We start from the raw sequence: 12,105 nt of genomic DNA on the forward strand, positions 1-12,105 counted from the left end.
TTCTCTTGGTCAAATGCAATTTTGTTGATTTTTTTTCTTTTTTTTTTAATGTGTATGGGGGTGTTGTCTGCATATATGTACAAGTGTGACAAGTATGCCTCGTGCCCATGCAGCCCAGAAGATGGAGTCAGGTCTCCTGCAACCGAAATTACAGACATTTGTGAGCCACCATGTGGGTGCTAGGCATCAGACCAGGTCCTCTGGAAGAGCAGGGTGTTCTTAACCACTGAGCCATTTCTCCAGCCCTGAATTTTCCTTTTAATATGTTTACTTCACTTATTCATTCATTCATTCATTCATTTGTGTGTACATTTGTGTGAGAAACATATGCATGGTATATACATACATGCATACCACACAACTGTGAAGTTCAAAGAACATTTTATGGGAGTTGGTTCTCTCCTTTCACTATGTAGGTTCCAAGTATCAAACTAAGGCTGTTAGACTTGGTAGGAAGCACTTTTACTGCGAAGTCATCTTAGTGGCCCTTGAATATCCTTTTCTTCCAATGCTTCTCAAAATTGCTCAAAAAGTTAAAAAGGAAACTACAATATAAGCCAGCAAACATACTTCTGGAGATACATACATACATACATACATACATACATACATACATACATACATGCATTAATTTAAAGAAAGTTCTTGAAAACAGATTTGCTCACTCATATTCATAATATTATTCACAATAGCCAGAAGGCAGAAGCCACCATACCCATCCACAAGGGGGTGGGGGGGGACAAGGAGTATGTGGTATGTAGAAATAATGGAATATTATTTAGTCATTTTTATTTATTTTATTGAATATATTTCTTTATTTACATTTCAAATATTATTTCCTTTCCCGGTTTCCTGTCCATAAGCTCCCTATCCCCTCCCCTCCCCCATAAGGATGTTCCTCCATCCACACCCCCGACATTCCCCTACACTGGGGGTCCAACCTTGGCAGAACCAACAGCTTCTCCTTCCACTGGTGCCCAACAAGGCTATACTCTGCTACATATGCAGTTGGAGCCATGGATCTGTCCATGTATACAGTCTTTGGGTAGTGGTTTAGTCCCTGGAAGCTCTGGTTGGTTGGCATTGTTGTTCTTATGGGGTTGCAAGCCCCTTCAGCTCTTTCAGTCCTTTCTCTAATTCTTCCAACGGGGATTCATTCTCAGTTCAGTGGTTTGCTGCTAGCATTTGCCTCTGTATTTGAAATGCTCTGGCTGTGTCTCTCACTAGACACCTATATCTGGTTCCTGTCTGCATGTACTTCTTACCTTCATCCATCTTATCTAGTTTGGTGGTTATATATATGTATATGGGCCACATGTGGGACAGGCTTTCAATGGGTGTTCCTTCTGCCTCTGTTCTACACTTTGCCTCTCTATTCTCTCCCAAGGGTATTCTTGTTCTCCTTTTTTTTTTTTTATCGTGTCAAGCCAGGAGAGGAAGAGAGAGAGAGAGAGAGAGAGAGAGAGAGAGAGAGAGAGAGAGAGAGGGAGGAAGAGCGGAAGGAAGAGTGAGAGTGAGGAAAAAGAGTGAGAGTGAGAGTCTTGTTGCCCTTTTAAAGAAGGAGTGAAACATTCGAATTTTGGTCATCCTTCTTGAGTTTCATTTGTTCTAGGCATCTAGGGTAATTCAAATATTTGGGCTAATAGCCACTTATCAATGAGTGCATACCATGTGTGTTTTTCTGTGATTGGGTTACCTCACTCAGGATGATATTTTCCAGTTCCATCCATTTGCCTATGAATTTCATAAAGTCATTGTTTTTGATAGCTGAGTAATATTCCATTGTGTAGATGTACCACATTTACTGTATCCATTCCTCTGTTGAAGGGCATCTGGGGTCTTTCCAGCTTCTGGCTATTATAAATAAGGCTGCTATGAACTTAGTGGAGCATGTGTCTTTGTTATATATTGGGGCATCTTTTGGGTATATGCACAGGAGAGGTATAGATGGGTCCTCAGGTAGTGGAATGTCCAATTTTCTAAGAAACCTCCAGACTGATTTCCACAGTGGTTGTACAAGTTTTTAATCCCACCAACAATGGAGGAGTGTTCCTCTTTCTCCACATCCTCACCAACATCTGTTGTCACCTGAGTTTTTGATCTTAGCCATTCTGACTGGTATGAGGTGGAATCTCTGGGTTGTTTTGATGTGCATCTCCCTGATGACTAAGGATGTTGAACATTTCTTTAGGTGCTTCTCAGCCATTCCGCATTCCTCAGCTGTGAATTCTTTCTTTAGCTCTGTACCCCATTTTTAATAGGGTTATTTGGCACTCTGGAGTCTAACTTCATGAGTTATTTATATATTTTGGATATTAGTCCCTCTATCAGATGTAGGATTGGTAAAGATCTTTTCCCAATCAGTTGGTTACCATTTTGTCCTAACCACAGTGTCCTTTGCCTTACAGAAGCTTTGAAGTTTTATGAGATCCCATTTGTGGATTCTTGATCTTAGAGCATAAGCCATTGGTGTTTGTTCAGGAAATTTTCCCCAGTGCCCATGTGTTCGAGACTCTTCCCCACTTTTTCTTCTATAAGTTTGAGTATATCTGGTTTGATGTGGAGGTCCTTGATCCTCTTGGACTTAAGCTTTGTACAGGGTGATAAGCATGGATTGATCTGCATTCTTCTACCTGCTGATCTCCAGTTGAACCAGCACCATTGTTGAAAATCCTATCTTTTTTCCATTGGATGATTTTAGCTCCTTTGTCAAAGATCAAGTGCCCATAGGTGTGTGGGTTCATTTGTGGGTCTTCAGTTCTGTTCCACTGAGCTATCTGCCTGTCTCTGTACCAATACCATACAGTTTTTATCACTATTGCTCTGTAATATTGCTTGAGGTCAGGGATGATGATTCCCCTAGAAGTTCTTTTAGTGCTGAGTGTAGTTTTCACTATCCTGGGTTTTTTGTTATTTCAAATGAATTTGCAAATTGTTCTGTCTAACTCTATGAAGAATTGAGTTGGAATTTTGATGAGGATTGCAATGAATCTGTAGATTGCTTTTGGCAAAATGGCTGTTTTTACTATATTAATCCTGCCAATCCATGAGCATGGGCGATCTTTCCATCTTCTAAGATCTTCAATTTCTTTCTTTAGAAACTTGACGTTCTAGAAAGGTCTTGAAGATCTTTCACTTGCTTCGTTAAAGTCACACTGAGGTATTTTATATTATTTGGGACTATTGTGAAGGGTGTGATTTCCCTAATTTCTTTCTCAGCTTGTTTATCCTTTGAGTAGAGGAAGGCCATTGAGTTAATTTTATACCCAGCCACTTTGCTGAAGTTGTTTATCAGGCTTAGTAGTTCTCTGGTGGAACTTTTGGTGTCACTTAAGTATAGTATCATATCATCTGCAAATAGTGATATTTTGACTTCTTCCTTTCCAATTTTTATCCCTTTGACTTCCTTTTATTGTCTGATTGCTCTGGCTGGAACTTCAAGAACTATATTGAATAAGTAGGGAGAGAGTGGGCAGCCTTGTCTAGTCCCTGATTTTAGTGGGATTGCTTCAAGTTTCTTTTCATTTATTTTGACATTGGTTACTTGTTTACTTTATGTTGCTTTTACTATGTTTAGGTATGGGCCTTGAATTCCTGATGTTTCCAGGATTTTTATCATGAAGGGGTGTTGAATTTTGTCAAATGATTTCTCAGCAACTAGTGAAATGATCATGTTTTTTTTTTTAATTTGAGTTTGTTTATATAGTAGATTATGTTGATGAATTTCCGTATATTGAACCATCACTGCATACCTGGGATGAACCATACTTGATCATGATGGATGATCATTTTGATGTGTTCTTGGATTCAGTTTGCAAGATTTTTATTGAGTATTTTTGTGTCGATATTCATAAGGGAAATTGATCTGAAGTTCTCTTTGTTGCGTCTTTGTGTGGTTTAGGTATAAGAGTAATTGTGGCTTCATAGAAGGAATTTGGTAGTGCTCTGTCTGTTTCAATTTGTTGGAATAGATTGGACAGTATTGGTATGAGGTCTTCTATGAAGGTCTGATAGAATTCTGCACTAAACCCATGTGGTCCTAGGCTCTTTTTGGTTGGGAGACTTTTAATAACTGCTTCTATTTCTTTAGGAGTTATGGGGTTGTTTAAATGGTTTATCTGTTCCTGATTTAACTTTGGTGCCTGCTATCTATCTAGAAAATTGTCCATTTTCTCCAAATTTTCAAGTTTTGTTGAATATAGGCTTTTATAGTAAGATCTGATGATTTTTTGAATTTCCTCTGACTCTGTAGTTATGTCTCCCTTTTCATTTCTGATTTTGTTAATTTGGACACACTCTCTGTGTCCTCTCGTTAGTCTGGCTAAGGGTTTATCTATCTTGTTGATTTTCTCAAAGAACCAGCCCCTGGTTCTGTTGATTCTTTCTATGGTCCTTTTTGTTTCTACTTGGCTGATTTCAGCTCTGAGTTTGATTATTTCCTGCCTTCTACTCCTCCTGGGTGTATTTGCTTCTTTTTGTTCTAGAACTTTTAGGTGTGCTGTCAAGCTGCTGACATATGCTCTCTCCTGTTTCTTTCTGCAGGCACTCAGAGCTATGAGTTTTCCTCTTAGCACAGCTTTCATTGTGCCCCATAAGTTTGGGAATATTGTATCTTCATTTTCATTAAATTCTAAGAAGTCTTTAATTTCTTTCTTTATTTCTTCCTTGACCAAGTTGTCATTGTGTAGAGCATTGTTCAACTTCCATGTATATGTGGGCTTTCTGTCATTATTGTTGTTATTGAAGACCAGCCTTAGTCCGTGGTGATCTGATAGGATGTACGGAATTATTTCTATTTTCCTGTCTGTTGAGGCCTGTTTTGTGACCAATTATATGGTCAGTTTTGGAGAAGGTACCATGAGGTGCTGAGTAGAAGGTATAACCTTTTGTTTTAGATTGGAATGTTCTATAAATATCTGTTAAATCCATTTGGTTCATAACTTCTGTTAGTTTCTCTATGTCTCTGTTTAATTTCTGTTTCCATGATTTGCCATTGATGAGAGTGGGGTGTTGAAATCTCCTACCATTATTGTGTGAGGTGTAATGTGTGATTTGAGCTTTAGTAAGGTTTCTTTTATGAATGTAGGTGCCCTTACATTTGGAGCATAGATATTTAGGATTGAGAGTTCATCTTGGTGGATTTTTCCTTCGATGAATATGAAGTGTCCTTCCTTATCTTTTTTGATGACTTTTGGTTGAAAGTTGATTTTATTCGATATTATAATGGCTACTCCAGTTTTTTCTTTGAACCATTTGCTTGGAAAGTTGTTTTCCAGGGTTTTACTCCGAGGTACTGTCTGTCTTTCTCTCTGAGGTGTGTTTCCTGTATGCAGCCAAATGTTGTGTCCTCTTTAAGTATCAATTCTATTAGTCTATGTCTTTTTATTGTGGAATTGAGTCCATTGATGTTGAGAGATATTAAGTAATAGTGATTGTTGCTTCCTCTTATTTTCATATTTAGAGGTGGAATTATGTTCTTTTGGTTTTGTTGCAAGAAGATTACTTTCTTGCTTTTTCTCTGGGGTAGTTTCCCTCTTTGTATTGGAGTTTTCCATCTATTATCCTTTGTAGGGCTGGATTTTTAGAAAGATGTTGTGTAAATTTGGTTTTGTAATGGTTTCTTGGTTTCTCCATCTATGTTAATTGAGAGTTTTACTGTATATAGTAGCCTGGGCTGGCATTTGTGTTCTCTTAGGGTCTGTATGACATCTGTCCAGGATCTTCTTGCTTTCATAGTCTCTGGTGAGAAGTCTGGTATAATTTTGATAGGTCTGCCTTTATATGTCACTTGACCTTTTTCCCTTACTGCTTTTAATATTCTTTCTTTGTTTTGTGCATTTGGTGTTTTGACTATTATGTGACAGGAGGAATTTCTCTTCTGGTCCAATTTATTTGGAGTTCTATAGGCTTCTTGTATGTTTATGGGCATCCTTTAGGGAAGTTTTCTTCTATGATTTTGTTGAAGATATTTACTGGCCCTTTAAGTTGGGAGTCTTCACTCTCTTCTATACCTATTATTCTTAGGTTTGATCTTCTCATTGTGTCCTGGATTTCCTGGATGTTTTGGGTTAGGAGCTTTTTGTGTTTTACATTATCTTTGACAGTTGTGTCAATGTTTTCTATGGTATCTCCTGCCCCCGAGATTCTCTTTTCTGTCTCTTGTATTCTGTTGGTGATGCTTGCATCTGTGACTCCTGTTCTCTTCCCTAGATTTTCTATCTCCAGGGTTATCTCCCTTTGTGCTTTATTTCTTGTTTCTATTTCCATTTTTTTTTTTTTGGTTCTTTTTTTTCGGAGCTGGGGACCGAACCCAGGGCCTTGCGCTTCTATTTCCATTTTTAAATTCCGGATGGTTTTGTTCAATTCCTTCACCTGTTTGGTTGTGTTTTCCTGTAATTCTTTAAGAGATTTTTGTGTTTCCTCTTTAAGGGCTTCTACTTGTTTACTTGTGGTGTCCTGTTTTTCTTTACGGGAGTTATGTATGTCCTTCTTAAAGTCCTCCACCATTATCATAAAATGTGATTTTAAATCTAAATCTTTCTTTTCTGGTGTGTTTGAGTATCCAATGTTTGCTTTGTTGGGAGAACTGGGCTCTGATAATGCCAAGTAGTCTTGGTTTCTGTTCCTTAGGTTCCTGTGCTTGCCTCTCGCCATCAGGCTGTCTCTGGTGTTTGCTTGTCTTGCTGTTTCTGACAGTGGCTTGACCCTCCTGTAGGCCTCTGTGTCAGCACTCCTGTAGACCTGTTTTGTTGTTTTCTTTCAGCGGTTTCTAGGAGCAAAGTGCTCTGCCCTCAGGTGTCTAGGCACTCTTAGTGACTGTCTTTCAGCTCTAGGCATAGGCAGGAACCGAAAGGGTCCTATCCCTGACTGCTTCTAGATCCCTGCACTCAGGGGGCACAGATGGCACTAGGTGATTCCCTCTTGGGTCGGGAGTGTGGGCAGAGGGTAGTCTCCTCTGATTTCTCAGGAGTGTCCACAACTCTGAGGGTCCAGCTCTCTCCCTTACAGGGTTTGGGTGCAAGGAGCTGTTTGATCGGTTCAGTTCAGTTCTGTGGGAAGACTGGATCCGAAGGTGCCTGCTGCTGACTGCTCCTATATTCCAGTGTCCAAAGGTACTATGCAGTTTCCTCTTGGGCCAAGGATGTGGGCAATGTGGGCGGAAGTGGCAGTCTATCCTGCAGTCTCAGGATGGTCCGCACTTCTGGGTGTTCAGCTCTCTCCCCCATGGGATTTGGGAGAAGAGAGCTGTGGGATAGGATCAGTTCAGTTCTGGGCATAGCCAGTACTTAGTCTTTAAAGGAAGGCTCTGCTGATATTATTATACAGATGAACCCTGATGATCAAAAATCAAAAATCAGACAAATATTGAATGATTCCACTACAAAGACATGTAGGGTAGTTAGTCATACAGACAGACAGCCAAACGAAGGCTAACAGGGACTGTGGACAGGGAAATATTTGTTTTCTGGATATGGAACTTCACTGTTGCGAGATGGAAAAATTTTAGAGATCTATTGCACCTCAGAGTGATTATACTTAAGACTATTGAACTCTGTAGATTAAATGGCTAAAACGGTACATTTTATATTATGAATCCCCATAACCCTCAGAAGACAAGTCTGATCACATCACTTCTCTGTTTCAAACCATCCTGCATGCTTTGGGTGCAAATCTTTTGTGCATTGATACACTGTATCCTCTTGGATTCATCCAACTGCACTTCTCTTCTAGTCCCTCTTACCATTGGCAACAACTCCCCTGAATCTCAACAGAAACTCATTCTTTGAGAGTTTCTTGGTCAACGCCCAGCCAGGACTGCTCTCCTAATACCCTCCTATTCAGTCTGTAATTGCACACTCACTATTTGGTCAAAGTCACTCTGTCACCAGACCAGACATTCAGTGGAGACAGAAGTTCTTTTTCTTTCTCACTAGTATATCCCCAACATCTTCCCCAATGCCTGGCATTCCATAATCTCTATCATGAATTACTCAAGTATTGAGATGGGCCAGGAAAAAGCCAGTCTGAGGAATCTGAAATCATGAGTGTCAACTTTCTAAACACAATAAGGAGATATATAGGGTAAACCTGGAAAACTTAAAGGACACTTGTTGAAGGAGTGTAAATACGACCCCACAGACAGTGGGAGACGAACACTGAGCTTTGGTTTGGTTTGCTCTGCTTCTCTATCCTTTGCTAAAGACACACATGTATTGGTTCGCCTTACATATCATTGTTGAGCTCAACTTGTGATAATGCCACCATCGAGAGAAACTCACTCGAGAACTGCTCATGAGGTTCCTGTGGGAGCATGGCTGTTTCTTTAGGATTGGTCTACAACTGCCTGGTGTCTGATTGCTGAAAGGACTGGACTATAGCTGCCGGTTCGTGTGTGCTGTCTGCCTGCCTAGAGGACTGATCTGAAGCTGCTGAGTCCTATTTGGTGTTTGTTACAGGATTGGTCTGCTGTCAAAGGAGATCAAGCTTTTTCCCAAAGAACTATTGCTGAACAGGTCCATTTCCCCCCTATCCTAATAAATTTTCTCCTCCACTACCTCTGCTGGGTAGAGGAGATGGTGATCCCTTATTAAATGTGGGTTGCAAAAAATGTATGCCTACACTCTTTTATCATGACCCTGATTAACAGGCTGTTTTAAAATGTCTAGAATTGTATGGATAGGATAGGATAGATGTTTTCCAAATTTTTTTCCTGCAGTGCTGGGACACAACGTCATGCACATGCTAGCCATGTGCAGTCCCACTGAGCTGGACTCTCAACCCCAATCACATTTATTTATTTATTTATTTATTTATTTATTTATTTATTTATTTATTGTGTGTGTGTGTGTGTGTGTGTGTGTGTGTGTGTGTGTGTGTATTCATGTGTGCATGCACATGTGTAGAGGTCAAAAGCTGACTTTTAGGTGTTGGTACTCTCCTTCCCCCACATGGATCCTGGTCATCAAACTCAGGTGGTTGATTTGGTGGCAGGCACCTCATCTGTCGAGCCATCTCACCAACCCCCAACAGATAATATTTTTAATTTTTATTTTTTAAATTAAATTATAATCACATAATTTCCCCCTTCCCTTTTCTCACTTCAACCTCTACCACCTACCCAACCCACTTACTGTCTCTCAAATTTATGACTCTTTTTCTTGACTTATGATACACACACAATTATATAAATACAACCTGATTAGTCCCTATAATGTTACTTAGATGTGTGTGATTGCAGGGTTAAGCACTTGGTATTATTGGATAACCGGTGGGCATAGCTTATCTCATGGGATGACTACTTTTCCCATTCTTAGCATTCTTTGGTTGCCTATAGTTCTTCGTCTATGGTTGAGGCTCCAAGAAATTTTCCACTTCTAAGTTATCAGGCATATTGGTGTTATCTTTGCCAAGTCTTTTTTAGATAGCCACACTGGTGGGACTTTATGGATGTAGCTTTCCTGACATTTGTAGGAGGCACAATCTCACAGTATACTTCGTGTAGTCTCCCGCCTCTTTTGAGAGGTTTCTCGAGCCCGAGGTGCATGTGTTTTATTTTACCCTTTATCAGTTGGGGCTGGGTACCATATGATCACTGGTTCTCAGCATTTTCATCAGTTGTGGTTTTCAGTGATGGGCACCGTTAGTGTCAAAAGAAAACCCAAACCAATACTAGGCATAAGAATCCTTTTAAGTCGTTGGTGAAGAAAGTGCAGGAAACTCCCAAAACATCATAGGCTATTGCTCTTGCTCATCGTTGCTTCCCAGAGTTGAAAGTCCGTACTGCTAGAGGAACCACGCACTTTGGACATGAACCCAAAGGATCAGAGCTGGATCTGACCTGAAAACCTCCTCCCTGAGGACCAGTTTTCAGAAGGTGCTATGCAAGCATCCAAAGTAGGGAAGCTGAGTACTCCTATTCAGCTGTCACACCTACAAACTACAGTAACAACCAGAATGGCAAAATACTCCCCAGGGTACACTAGTGGCACGAATATCAAGGCACTAACCAGCAGCTTTTTTTTTCAACTTTATTAACTTGAGTATTTCTTATTTACATTTCAAGTGTTATTCCCTTTCCCGGTTTCCGGGCAAACATCCCCCTAATCCCTCCCCCTCCCCTTCTTTATGGGTGTTCCCCTCCCCACCCTCCCCCCATTGCCGCCCTCCCCCCAACAATCTAGTTCACTGGGGGTTCAGTCTTAGCAGGACCCAGGGCTTCCCCTTCCACTGGTGCTCTTACTAGGATATTCATTGCTACCTATGAGGTCAGAGTCCAGGGTCAGTCCATGTATAGTCTTTGGGTAGTGGCTTAGTCCCTGGAAGCTATTAACCAGCAGCTTTTTAAATTGTACTTAAAACCTGCTCTACAAGAGGGAAATCACGCCTGGTAGTGAAAACCTAGCCAACTACTTAGGGTAGGTGAAGTCAGGAATATTGGAGAAAAGCTTACAACTGTCACTTTACTAAGCCAGCATAAGTCCTGTATTGTTGATATTTACCCTTATACCCACAGATTAGTATAGCTTTCACCCTTCATCAAATAATATTTTCAAGGAATTGTGTGCCATGGGAAAATTGTTAGTATGTAGCATCAAATAGACAAAGTAGGCTATGTATAATTATATCCAATTATGTTCCCAATTTTAAAAAATCAAATTCAAAAATAATCCCAGCATTTGGGAGGCAGAGGCAAGCAGATTCTTGTAGATCGAGGCCAATCTGGTCCACAGAGCAAGTTCCAGGATAGCCAAAGCTACATAGAGAGACTTTGTCTCAAAAATAAAAGAAAAGAAAATTGTGAAACAATAAATAAAATGTTTTTCAAAGAACAAATAATCCAATCCAAAAATTGTGCAAGTTAATTAACAGATGATTCTCAAAGGAAATTCAAATGATCAATAAGTATACTCTTTTTTGTTTTTCAAGATTTATTTATTTTATATATCATGAGAACACTGTAGCTTTTATGAAGCAAACAAATGCTGATGCATATTCAGAGAAGGGGGAATCCTTATGCACTGCAGGTGAGAATGCAAACTGGTAAAGCGACTATAGAAATCAATTGGAGGTTCCTCAAAGAGCTGAGAAGACAATGACTATCTTGGCTATACTGAAGGATTCGAAGTCACCATACCTCAGAGCTACTTGAGAGCTCCACTATGCACAATAGCTTGTAAATGGAACCAGCCTAGATGATGATCAACAGATGGAAGGATAAAGAAAATGAGATGTTTATGTCCAGTGAGTGTCTTTTCAGCCAGGAAGAAAACAGAAATTGTGGTATTCATAGGCAGATCAGATAGAACTGGAGATGATCATGTTAAACCAAATAGGCCAGTCTCAGTCTCACAAAAGAAAGTGTCACCTGTTTTAGTCTATGTGGAAACAGTGCTCTAAGCTGTTGACAACAGTCTTTTTGGATCACAACATGGTAGTCTGTGATAACCTCAAAATATGTATGGAGGGAACTTTAGAAGCCATTAAGTGCATGAAAGAGTTGTCCTGACACTGTACATTGCCTTTATATGGAAAGCAGAATTTTGCTTAAAGTGACAGGAGCATCCACAGTGACTTTGGGTGTATTGCTGGAAATTATGGTAACATGCGCCCCTGGCTACTCTTTGATGCTTACCGCAATAATTTTAGTGACCTTGAATATTTGGCTGGTTTACTAGATGTTTTACAATGAACACATATTGCTTTTTATACTCACAAAAAGATTAAAGAAAACATTATTTTGAGAAAGAAAGGGATGTCTCTGTGTTGGAGTGAATGAACACGGTTTCTCCCTCAAGAATAGGGGGTGACTGGAGATGTCCTTGTCAACGCCATGCCCCTCAACCTCATGTTGAAGTGTTTTGACAAAGAAGATCACTGGGGTCTTATCTGTACCCCCTAGGAATAGCTCTATGGAGTATAAAGCTTCAAGATAACACCTCAATACAAGCACAGACGTGCACACACACACACACACACACACACACACACACACACACACACACCACAAACTCTGGCTTTGCAGAACAAGGATCATGTGCAGATTGCTGCTATGGCCAGTAGACGGCAGCAGAGGATGACTATTCTCTCTCGTTAAAAGCATTTAAA

The sequence above is a fragment of the Rattus norvegicus genome, chromosome X, assembly GCF_021556685.1.
Source record: "Rattus norvegicus strain SHRSP/BbbUtx chromosome X, alternate assembly SHRSP_T2T, whole genome shotgun sequence".
NCBI lineage: Eukaryota > Metazoa > Chordata > Mammalia > Rodentia > Muridae > Rattus > Rattus norvegicus.